Raw genomic sequence first — 13536 nt, 5'->3', positions numbered from 1 at the left:
ATTCAAACCATAAACGTAGAAGTTCATCATTATCGCCACGTTCTATGTACACTAATTTTCCTACACAATCATTAGCTAAGCCATCACTTACATCAATATTAGTTGTTATAATGTAAAATTTATTCAGAACTAAAATTATTTCATACGGCAAACCCCCGGTATCAATAACCGATTTTTGTGAAACTGCTGACGAATGTATGATTGTTGATCTGTCGCATGGCAACCTACATAAATATCCGTGGCAGTAGATATTATTTTGTCTTCAACGAGATTCAGTATAAATTTATTATATTCCATGACACATTTATTCTCTAAGAAAAGTCTTATTCCATGAGGACATAACATAAAAAACGTGATTCAATTAATGCAAGTTCATATAGGGTTTAGCGCTCGACTTACGCATGACATGACGGGAGTGGATACTCGCGACATCAGCGCTTACGGCGTCGTAGTGTTCAACTTCACGTTGGCGTTTTCGTTGCATTTGTACGGATTTACACCCGTGTAGCCTAAAGAAATTTTTACACCCATATCGCGCCTAAAGAAGTTTTACTTCAAAAATTCACATAATAAAAGCAAAATTACTATGTTATAATGTACAATAATTTTTACATTTCTATTTTTTTCTTCCAGATTTTAAGAGCTGGCCACAATGCTGGACCGACAGCTGGTTTGGGCACGTGACCCGGAACACGGGTTCGTGCTCGGACAAATCAGCGAAATTTTGGCCCAAGGGGCCGAAATCAAACCCACAGACAGCAGACTGCAGAAACGAGTTGTGCCTTTTGAGGACACCTATCCTGCTCAGGATAAACAGGAGGATGTCGATGATAATTGTAATGATATAAATATATTTTATTTTATGTGAAATTTATATATATATATATATATATATATATATATTTATTATATATATATATATATATATATATATATATAAATTATGGTGGTCCTTAACAAGAATTTCTTTGCTCACAAAGGCGCCAATGCTTCCAAAAGGATAAAAAATGAGTCTCTAATCGTATTAGCTCTTAATATAAACATTTAGATAGAGCGCACGTCAATTGAAAGTTTCTTATATTTGTTATTAACATACGCCATTAAGTAAATTCTTGCGCTATCTGTCGTGAACTCAAATATTATGACACATAAGAATATTTATAAACCACTTAACCTCTAATTAAATCCATGTGGGCTGTTCTATAATATTTATTTATCATGGAATCAAGATAATAATTTTGCTGCAAAATTAATCTTGATTCCATGATGAATAGAATTTAATTAATTTACATATAAACAAGCAAAAAATATCTTATGATAACAGAATCTTTGAAGATGCACTTATCATAACATTCTTCTTTGCTTGATTATATGTAAAATACGCCGGATCGCACAGCAAAAATAGACTTCACAGAATAGAATAGATTTAACAGTTTTCATTACCAAGAAACAATAAAAAGAAGCATAATATACCGTTGCCATGACAACGCTATGCTATAAGCTCTGTTACGGCAGAATTGCCTCCATCTTTGACCTCAAGTGTGTATTTCATATCATACTGTTTGATATTGAGCTGGCTTAAGTTGGAATTCCATGACTAATTTTTTCTTGCTCAAATTTTTGACTGATCATGATGGGTTCGGAAATCTAAATAAATCGCAATATTCATTTTAATTATATATTTCTAGTATGATTCCATATCATACTGCTTGATATTGAGCTGTCCGAGATTGGAATTTTGGGTTTATTTTATGCTAGCTCGCAAAGTTCATCTTGACGTTAGCTATTTTATTCTATCTTTCTTATTTTGATTATTTTATTTAATATTTTATGTTAATTTACGTCTTCCGTTTTAGGTGAGTTGATGTTCCTAAATGAGGCTACACTTTTACAAAATATAAAACAACGATATGGAAAAGATAAAATATACGTAAGTTTTACAAAAATTGATTCAAATTAAATTTAATATACTAATTTTGTTTTTGTTAATTTTATTTATCATTTTAGACATACGTAGCAAATATATTGATTGCAGTCAATCCCTATAAAGAAATTAAAAATTTATACTCCTCCGAAACTATAAGAAGTTATCAAGGAAAATCTTTAGGGAAAATGCCACCGCATGTTTTTGCTATCGGTAAGAAAAAATTTAATAAATCGCAATTAATTCATCACTACTATATTTAAAAAAAATCCTATTTTCATTTTTAGCCGATAAAGCATTCCGAGACATGCAAGTATTGAAGCAATCACAATCAATTATTGTATCTGGAGAATCTGGTGCTGGCAAAACTGAGTCTACAAAATATCTTTTGAGATATTTATGTGATTTGTGGGCAAAAGCGGCTGGACCTATAGAGCAAAAAATATTGGACGGTAAGAAAAAATTTTTGGTTACGCGACGACCCGGTTGCGTTGGCGCCCGGGTCGTTGAGCCGATATTAAGTTTACTTTATGTATTACCTATATTTTTTATTTTTTAGCCAACCCGATTCTCGAAGCTTTCGGAAACGCCAAGACAACCCGCAACAATAACAGTTCGAGATTTGGTAAATTTATAGAAGTCCATTTTGATGCCAAATGCCAAGTCGTAGGCGGTCACATTTCTCATTATCTTCTGGAAAAATCGAGGATTTGTGTCCAGAGTCCGGAAGAAAGAAATTACCATGTATTTTATATGCTTTGTGCAGGTGCTCCTAAAGAACTGAGGCAGAAACTCAAATTGACTAACCTGATGATTATAGAGTAGGACTTATGACATTGATTTATTTACGTACATAATTACAATTACATACTAATTGATGTTGTTGATTTTTGCAGTATTTGAAAGGTGGATGTACACAATATTTCACAAATGCAACTACTGAAAAACATTTGACACCTGAACAGAAGAGCAAGGCTATGATTGCTAATGGTGGTTTACGAGATCCTCTCTTGGATGATGTTAAAGATTTTCAATTGTTAGATCAGGTATTAGCATAATAATATTTATATATGATATATTAGGTATAATGTCATTTTTTTACCAGGCTCTCAAGCGAATCGGTCTATCAGACGCCGAATGTTTCGAAATTTATGCCCTGGTGGCAGCGGTTCTGCATTTGGGCAATGTTTGTTTTGAAGAGACTCCTGAAGACACCAGAGGCGGATGTAGGGTTGCCACATCTTCAGAAACATCTTTAACCATGGCTTCAGCACTTATTGGAGTTGATGCCTTTGAAATGAGACAGGCTCTGGTGTCCAGAGTTATGCAGAGTAGTCGAGGAGGTGTTAAGGGCACTGTTATAATGTAAGTAACCAGAATAAAAATTTAGGAACAAACAATAAAATTAAATCAAATATTTGTAAATTTATCATACGGTTGTGTAAAAATATTTTACATTACAGGGTGCCTCTGAAAATAAATGAAGCCAGCAATGCAAGAGATGCCTTGGCAAAAGCTCTGTACAGCAATTTATTTGACCACATAGTAAACAGAATAAATCAAAGTATTCCTTTCAAAGCTTCTTGCTACTATATTGGTGTATTGGATATTGCTGGATTCGGTAATTAAATTTGGCAATTTTAACTTAAATGTTAATAATTAATGAGAATTATTATCATTTTCAGAGTACTTCACCGTTAACAGCTTTGAGCAGTTTTGCATAAATTACTGCAACGAAAAGTTGCAACAGTTCTTCAACGATAGGATTTTGAAATCCGAACAAGTTTTGTACAAGAAAGAGGGTTTGAATGTTCCTGAGATTAAGTTTACTGATAATCAAGATTGCATTGGTAAGTGGATACTTAAATTCTTATAACTTTTTGATAAATTTTAAACTAAATAAGATCGATAAAATTCAAAATTAGTCGATAATAACAACGCAAACCGAAAATTTTTGATAGTACAATTTTATATTGCATGTCAAAAATGACGGACCTGCACACTTCTGTTTACTGCATCAACCTGCGGGAAGTATGCAGGACAGTTTACATGCCCAATCGAGATAAAGAAAATATTTTAATATCGTTCAAGATTCTATTGAAAAACGCCCGCCTGATACAAATATCTCTTAGCTTCCCTATTTCTTTCTGGGAAAATATTTTCAAACGATTACTCTGACATTTTTTTGTTATATATTAATATTTTATTTTTTTTAGATCTAATTGAGAGCAAGAACGGTGGTTTATTCAACCTGCTAGATGAGGAATCAAAATTGCCAAAATCAAATTCGGCGCATTTTACCGAAAGCGTTTTTGCACGTTGGCCGTCACACTTTCGCCTGTGCAAACCTCGGACATCCCGTCTTAAGGCGCACCGAGAAATTAGGGACGACGAAGGATTTTTAATTAGGCATTTTGCTGGAGCTGTTTGCTACACTACGGTAATTAAATAAGAAATTGTTAACTATCAAGTCAATTTCTTTTTTCATTTTTCTTCCATGATTCCTGGTCCTGTGCTTCTACATTCACTTTTCTGTTTTTTTTCTTGCGTAAGTTATTAACCATCTACATTTTTCTTCTTGCCATTTTTTCAGTCCTTCCATTTTGTTTTTGACGACGTCGTGCAGAAGGCACTTTTTTGCAGAAAGGGCTCGACCCGGTTTCCTTTCCTTTTCAGGATCATGCTCAGTAGAGTCCTTTACTTCGTCCATTTTTCTCAGGACATCTTCATTTGTTTTCCTGTATGTCCACTTTATCTTCTTTATTTGACTCCAGCAGCACATTTCAAAACTTACCAGATAATTTTTGTCAGCCTTTCTTAGAGTCTCTGTCTCTGATCCGTAAAGAGCTCACTAAAATGAACAAATTATTTGCATACTAACTATACGAAGGAGAAGTTTAGATATGCAGCAGAAATTTAATTTGCTCATTATTTGTTATTTTAAAACTTTTAAATCGAATGGAAAAACAACTACTGAGTTGTTTTTTCCAACATGCCCTTGTAGTATGCAATGTCCCTTTTCGGCTGACTATTGTAAATTCATCAAATTTATTGATGTCCTTTACTGGACAGTTGTAAATAAAAGAGATAATAAAAAAAAATCATTTGTTACTTTGACATTACCTCAAGTCATTCTGAATCGTTTGGGACCCAAATTAGATAAATCTTTATATTTATTTATTATATTTTTTCAGAAACAATTCATAGAAAAGAATAACGATGCTCTCCATGGATCTTTAGAAGGTTTAGTACAAGAATGCAGTAATCCTTTGCTGAAAAGAATATTCCGGACATCAAATGCTACAACGAAAGGAAAACTTACTTTTATCAGCGTTGGATCGAAGTTTAAAACACAACTTAGCGAACTTATGGAAAAATTGAATAGTAATGTAAGTAAATTAACCATAGATAAAAAAAGCATTTATAGATCGCAAACACGGGTGCTTCGCCATTACTTCAATTTCAATTGTCTCTGCACTCCATAGGAGCGCTACTAACTGTAGCACGTAAATTTACCCCTGGGTCTAATCGTAGATAAGAATTATATAAATGTATGTTGTGGAGAAGATAAATCCGATGAATTTGATTTTTTTTTTAATCCACTGTAGACCATCTGTTGAGTGCGATAGACACTAAAACATGCTAAAAGAAATTCGTTCTAACCAGTCTTAATCCCAAAAAATATTTTCCTTGAATCTTTCAGCGTTGGAAAAATCACTCTGATTCAAATTTTTACATTTTTTAAACTAAAACTCTTTAGGCGCCACTAGGGGGTAACTCAGCGAAAATGCAACGGAAATGCGTTACGCTACAAATACTGATTCGTCATTGGCCGAGATGGTATTGTCACGTGATATTCCATTTTTTTTTATTTTTTAGGGTACAAATTTCATAAGATGCATAAAACCAAACAACAAAATGAACGATCACGAATTTGTGGGCAGTCTGATTTTAACCCAACTAAAATGCTCAGGAATGACCAGCGTCTTAGAATTGATGGAACACGGATATCCATCAAGATGCCAGTTTGAAGACTTATACAAAATGTATGAAAAATATTTACCACCTGAGTTGAAAAAGTTGCACCCGAAAACATTCTGCGAGGTAAAAAATAATTGATAATTGTTGAATTTGAATTTATTACATAAATTGGTGTAATTGTTTTACAGGCAATGTTGCACAGTTTAAATTTGTACGACAAGGACTACAAATTCGGCATAACACGCGTTTTCTTCCGACCTGGTAAATTTGCTGAATTCGATCGTATCATGAAATCAGATTCCAGTAATTTGCAAGAAGTCATTAAGAAGGTACAAAAGTGGTTAGTACGATCCAGATGGTTGAAGGCTATTTTCTGCGCTTATGCTGTTATTAAAAGTAAGTAAAAAAATTATTATCAACCATCAATCTTGGATTAAATGTTTTAATTTTTTTTAGTGAAAAACCGAATGAATTACCGAAGCAAGTGTCTTGTAAAGGTGCAGAAAACAGTCCGTGGTCACCTGGTTAGAAAACAGCACCAGCCTCGAATACAAGGCATCAAAAGAATTAAAGCATTACATTCGCGTTTGTTTGAAATGAAAAAAGTCATCAGTCAACTTAAGAAAGATAAGCAATCTAGGGAAGATGATGTTCAGAAATTGCAAACCAGTATTGATACAGCTATAAGAAATATTAAGGTAATTATTGACAAAAGATTGGCAAAAAAGTGGGAAAGCCCTTAATTCGTATCTCTTCAATTTTTTTGTCCTTTTCTAGGGTGATTCCAGTATAAAACCATCCACAGTAGATGACATGTATAATAAATTGAAGACAACAGTGGATCAAGTAATGGGTCTGCTCCAAAAGCAAATGGTGGAGCAACGTAATGCTGAGGAGCAGGAACGTTTGCGGAAGATACAAATGGAAATTGAAGCAGAAAATAGACGTAAGGAGGAGGAGCTCAAGAAACAGAAGCAGGAGGAAGAAAATAGGAAAAAGTTAGTATTTACTTAAGTTTCATAAATCTTTCAAACTAGTCCATTTTTGTTTGTACTCCTTTATAGATTTTTAGCGTCGTAATAAGTCTTGTTAACTTCCCGAAGGAGACGATATGAATTAGAATAGAAAGATATAATGAGAAAGTAGAAAGAGAAATAGGAAAGAGAAAAGAAAGAGGAAAGAGAAAGAGAAAGAGGAGTAGGTAAAAAAAAAAAGAGAAAGAGAAGAGAAAATAAAGAGAAAAGAAAATAGAAAGAGAAAAGAAGAAATAGAAATATAAAATATAAAGAGAATAGAATATAAATATAATATAAAAGAAATATAAATATAAAGATAAAGATAAATGATAAATATAAATATAAATATAAATATAAATATAAATATAAATATAAATATAAATATAAATATAAATATAAATATAAATATAAATATAAATATAAATATAAATATAAATATAAATATAAATATAAATATAATGCTAATTTTATGTTTTCTCGACGTTTCAAGCCATTCTAAATCTAATGAGACTAAATTTTGAAAAAATATGTGTGTGTGATCTGCAATTCTGAATCGACTTTGAAAATTCTGTAACCGTTCGAAAGATATTGGTTGGGAATCGTGCTGATTAGTTTTTGGTAGAGATCGGCCGGCCGTTTTCTTGTGACAAAGTGTTAGAAAAAAAATTTCGGCGATTTTTATGTTTTTTTTTTGACGGTAGATACCATGGTCTTATAGATCATACTAAAATATTACGGTCCTACGACAACTCGTTTAACTTTAAAAATTCGTCAAAGTTCGCAAAAATTAGTATAGTTTTTTTGGCTAAAATTAGACCTTTCATCGACGTTTTCTCAAAAACGCCTGAACCGATTTCAGAAATTTAAAAGTCATTTGATGTATCTCAATGAGGACTATCGTGTGTCAGTTTTGTGCGACGATCGGCCGAGCCGTTTCTTTGTAGTTTGGGAAAAGTATTAAACTGTTCGTCTGTTCGTCTACATTTAAGCTCATACTACCGAATCGATTTAAAAAAAATCAAAAAACTGTTCGAAAGGTATTAGTTTTAGGTGAAAAAATTTAAGCCGATTTTTATGAATTTTTTTTGACGATATATATCATGGTCTTATAGATTTACTGAAATATTATGGCCTTACGACAAGAAGTTTAATTTTGAAAAATTCGTAAAAGTTTGAGAAATGAGTAGTTTTTTTAGGTTTGTTAAAATTAAAATTAGACAATTAACTTTGTATAACAATTAGATTTTACTAATTTGTATACATTAGATTACTTGGTCCTAATGAACATACTAACCCATTAAAATTCTAGGGAAACAGGTTCCAAATAAAAATTGTTGATTTTTAAAACTTTGCTTTTAGAAAATACTCCGAGTTAACTTGTTCGTTCGTTTTTAATGATTTGTAATAAATCCACTCGGAGTACTTGTTACGGATGGGGGTTAGTTAGACCCTTTCGGAATAGCTAATTGGATTTTACTCAATAACTATTCCGAGGATTTGATCTTATTGAATATATCAAGCAAAATATTTGACGTTCTCTACGTGCTCGGCGGTCCAGTCGGATGGCGGCTTCAAGTTCGGATATCTCAGTTCGCTTTAAATTCGGATGCTGAGGAAGAAATGAACTCCAAACACAAATAAGGAACACTTGCACTGATTAAAAGGTATTTATTCATTAAGCAATAACTAATGATCGAAATATATCACAAAAACACATATGGAAAGTACAAGTAAAACGGTGTACGTGACCAGCCAACGCGAGAGAAACTGTTCACCCGTCAGATCAGCTATTACGTCCCAACCTTTGAGGATTGCCAGAGAAAAAGTGTTGTCTGAATATTAAAAATATTCTCTGGCGACATCTAACAGATTCTGGCGCAAACATATTCCCCAGTCTAAAAGGGATACCTTTTTAACCTTGCATTCTTTTGATATTGGCCACTCCAACCATTCTGTCGGCATCTAGAAATACTTCTACTCTCCCGAACACCCAATGGAGTAGGCAAATCCGACAAAGTCAATAAAGGTGTAGGAAGTTGAGGATCCTGGATTACCACTCGGCGAAGATATAAGTCTGGAGCTCCATCGGATCACAATCATTGAGCTCCATATAATATTACGAGAAACAAATAATTCATTAAAATGTCTTTCAAACTCTTCTGAAAGAAAAAAAAAAAAAAAAAAAAAAAAGGAATGAAGAGTTTTTTTTTTTTTTTTTTTTTGTTTCTTAAATATTAATCCTTAGAAAGGACCAAGTAGATATAGACTTGTTCCAAAACTCCAACACAAACAACCAATTCTTGTATCTTACATATAGTTTAGGAAGTAGATCTTGGGAAACACCAATGGCTGCCTTTCGATCAGTAGGAATATGGAACCATTGTGCATTATGAAAGAGGTCGTGAATTTTTGATTTTATGTTGGCTACAAACGTTTTCCAACAAGTGATTAGTTCTACCAACCATTGGCGGACTATCATTGAATCATTAACATCATTGTAAATTACAGCTCCGCATGCTTGTTCGGAGCTATTCGTGAATCCAAGTACTAAAAATTTCTGTGTTCCGAAGTTCCGGGATAATGTGGTACGTTATAGTTACTTAACTTGGATTCGTAATATATGGCTAACCAAGAAGTCATAATAAATGATGGTAGCGCTTCATCCCGATCTATCTTTAATTTCGAAATTTTCTTCATTAAGATTTTTATCTTAACAACAATAGAAGTAACAAATCTTGAAGAATTCCAAAGACGGGCAATTGCTGAGAGGAGATGACGTTTGGTCCACTTTCTCCACATATGATTTATACCAAAAAGATAATTATCCGATAACGGATTCCATTTTAATCTTAAATTCTTTGATAACTTGTCGGTTTTGAAATCGCTAAGGATATGTTTATATAGAATATCAGGATTTGAATTAAGCTCAAGTATACTAGGATGCTTAGATTCCTTTTTCTTCAGTTCACAACTTCCAAACGAAACTGAAGTTTGCAAATCTCGGAAAATGGTTTTTGTATTTGCCAAAGAATCAATACTTGTGGCCATATCATTGTCATAAGAACGTGAAGATTGTGGAATGTCTTCTAGTTGTGACATCTTATCTTTTTCTTCATACAGATCTGCGTTTGAAGCAATGCATGAATTAATCAAAGTGCTGGACATTTGAGATAAATCGTTTTCTAAAATTGTTTCGGCATGTTTTATTTTTGCATAAAGCATTTCTGACGCTCTCGCGAGGGTATATTCCGGAATATAGCTAGGATTTTCTGACTGTCTCAATATATTAATTTCATCGGAAAGGTGCATGCATTGCTCACGCGCATTCTCAAGAAGGCATAATTTTTTACGAAATTGGATCTTACTTGAAGAAGAGCTAATCTGCTGAGAAATGTCGTAAGTTTCTTGGATGCTTGAAAAATACATTTCCCTCTTAGCTATTAGTCGATCGATCTCTGCACCAACGTCCAGTTCAGGTGCCATCTTGGATTAATATTTCCTTAATATACTCAATAAATCCTAATCAAAATTAGGATCCCGGCGTCGAAGGACCAATGTTACGGATGGGGGTTAGTTAGACCCTTTCGGAATAGCTAATTGGATTTTACTCAATAACTATTCCGAGGATTTGATCTTATTGAATATATCAAGCAAAATATTTGACGTTCTCTACGTGCTCGGCGGTCCAGTCGGATGGCGGCTTCAAGTTCGGATCTCTCAGTTCGCTTTAAATTCGGATGCTGAGGAAGAAATGAACTCCAAACACAAATAAGGAACACTTGCACTGATTAAAAGGTATTTATTTCATTAAGCAATAACTAATGATCGAAATATATCACAAAAACACATATGGAAAGTACAAGTAAAACGGTGTACGTGACCAGCCAACGCGAGAGAAACTGTTCACCCGTCAGATCAGCTATTACGTCCCAACCTTTGAGGATTGCCAGAGAAAAAGTGTTGTCTGAATATTAAAAATATTCTCTGGCGACATCTAACAGATTCTGGCGCAAACAGTACTTTTAATCACTCATAAATTAATTTATTTTTTATTGATTATGTCGATTATTTACACATATCGGGAAGCTCGTGTAACTTGCCTCAATGCAAAATACCAATACGAACTAATTTGAGTATAATTTTGAAATTATTTTTTCAGAAAAGCAGAAATCGAAGCTAGAAGAAAACAGGAAGAAATCGAGCGCAAGAAACAAGAAGCTGCTGACAGAAAGGCTGCTGAGGCTTTACAGGTATGATTTCGGATTTTCCTTCAACATATTTGTATTATGTTGTTTAAATTTTATTTTTATTTTTCCTAGGCTATGTTAGAGAAAGAAGCCGTAGAAGACAGACAATACAATGAGCAATTAGAACAAGAACGCCGAGACCACGAATTGGCAGTACGACTCGCCCAAGAATCCAATGGCCAAGTTGATGACTCGCCACCATTAGCCAGAAGGTTAGTAGATATTAAAAATTTGGTAAAATGGACCATCCAAATTTAAATAAAACTGTTTTATAAATATTTTATCAGGTCGGAGCAAGTTCGTGCACAACAAGCACTGCAGGCCAAGCAGAAGTACGATTTGTCTAAATGGAAATACTCTGAATTGCGGGATACTATCAATACCTCATGTGATATTGAGTTGTTAGAAGTAAGTTATAATGAAACTAGTAATGATCACCCCATTAAAAACTGATTCCATTTTTAACTTCCCGTAGGGTAGTTATAGTAATGGGCCGATTATCGAAAATGAAAATTTTTGCATTTCTCGACGTATTGAAGGTTTCTGAACATTTTGGCATACCTCAGAAAAAATGAATGTGTGTGTGTGTTTTGTATGTCCGCATTTTTTCGTCCACGTTTTCGGGCGCACGGATCAACCGATTTTAATGGTTTAAAAAACATTCGGTTCCTATGATAGGGAGATGTGCTTATTAGTTTTTGGCATGTGCAGGTTCAGCCGTTACGGAGATACCGAGCAAAGAGTGCAGAAAATACAGAACAGAGTATCCGATTTGAATGATCTGAACAACATTCAATTTGTAATGATTCGGAGAAGAGATGATTAGCAAAAACAGGTCCCGCCATTCCGAAGATACAGAGATAAATGTGCAAAGTCTTTGAGGGAACTAAGCGTCCGATTTGAATGATCTAAAAAACTTTCTGCTTGTATTGACAAAATAATTGCTTCTGAGGATAAAAAATTATTACATTTTTTTTTATTTTTCATAAAATATTTTTGCAATTTTGGATTAAAATTTTAAAAAATGACCCAGTCTAAGCACAGTCTAAGCGCCACTCTGGTACAAATGTTTACCCAAGTGCGTTTAGACTGTTTATGTATTAGCACTTTTTCAATTTTATGAAAACTATTAAAAAATGTGAAAATGCCGCCAAGTTAGGCACAGTATAAGTGAAAATGTCGCACAGAATTATTTGCAAATGCGTTTAGACTGTGACTATACCGAAGCACTTTTTTAATTTTGTGTAACTATTTTTTTAGAATTGAATTCGAAATGAAATGACGATTGTTAATGTTCTGGAGATAAATTGATTTATGGTTTACATTTTATTTGTTCAGATAAAACAAGATAGCAAAAATAATGAAAGTTACAGTATTTGTAATAATTTATTTGAAAACGTTTAAAATTTCTCAATTATTTCATTACGGTACGGGAAGCTCCAGCAACTTGCATTAAGGCACGATGCCGCCGACCCCACTAGTTTTTATTTTGATTACTAACTATGTATATTAATCTAATTTCTCTACCAGGCTTGTAAGCACGAGTTCCACCGTCGCCTAAAAGTCTACCACGCCTGGAAGGCAAAAAATCGCAAACGCAGCACCATGGATGAAAACGAGAGGGCTCCTCGTTCGATAATGGACGCTGCCAAAACTCCACCGAGGGTTGTCAACAAACCACAAGAAAACGGTGTCGCCAATGGTGTTACTACTCATAGGTACTTTAGAATTCCCTTCATGAGACCTGGACAGGCCAAGAATGGACAAACTGACGGGAAACGTGGTTGGTGGTACGCCCATTTCGATGGGCAGTATGTGGCTAGACAGATGGAGATACATCCTGAGAAGACTCCTATACTTTTATCGGCAGGTAAAAAGATAATAAAAACTTGCCAAATATTTCTTTATAACTTCCCGAAGGAGAAGTTTATGTTTTCATCAAAAAATCCGATTTGCTAATTTTATGTTTTCTCAACGTGTCAAGCCATTCTGAATCGAATGAGACCAACATTTGGAAATGTGTGTGTGTGTATGTGTGTGTGTGTGTGTGTATGCGTGTGTTGTGTGTGTGAACAGATTTTTTGCCGTAAATCGACGTTTTCTCTCAAAATGGCTGGACCGATTTCAAAAATTTAAAAGCCATTCAATGTATCTCGATGAGACTAGCGTTTTGTGCGCCGATCGGCCGAGCCGTTTCTTCATAAATAGCAGAAAAGTAAAAAATTTTTCGTTCACGTTTTAGCCCGCAAATCTGAATCGATTCTGCAAATTCAAAAACCCTCGAAAGATATTGGTTGGGAATCGTGCTGATTAGTTTTGGTAAAGATCGGCCGGGCCCTTTTCTTGCAATAAAGTGTTAGAAAAAAAA

General features: G+C 34.0%; 1 pseudogene; it reads left to right on the top strand.

Annotated features, from left to right (window-relative positions):
* The first annotated feature begins 648 nt into the window (after positions 1–648).
* Positions 649–13061, top strand: LOC113387071 (annotated as a pseudogene).
* Positions 13062–13536: the final 475 nt, after the last annotated feature.

This window comes from Ctenocephalides felis, unplaced genomic scaffold, assembly GCF_003426905.1.
Source record: "Ctenocephalides felis isolate EL2017-DRISC unplaced genomic scaffold, ASM342690v1 CF-g0.4_SCAFFOLD_03571, whole genome shotgun sequence".
Lineage (NCBI taxonomy): Eukaryota > Metazoa > Arthropoda > Insecta > Siphonaptera > Pulicidae > Ctenocephalides > Ctenocephalides felis.
The sequence above is the reverse complement of the archived record's forward strand: the minus strand, read 5'-3'. Positions and strand labels throughout refer to the sequence as shown.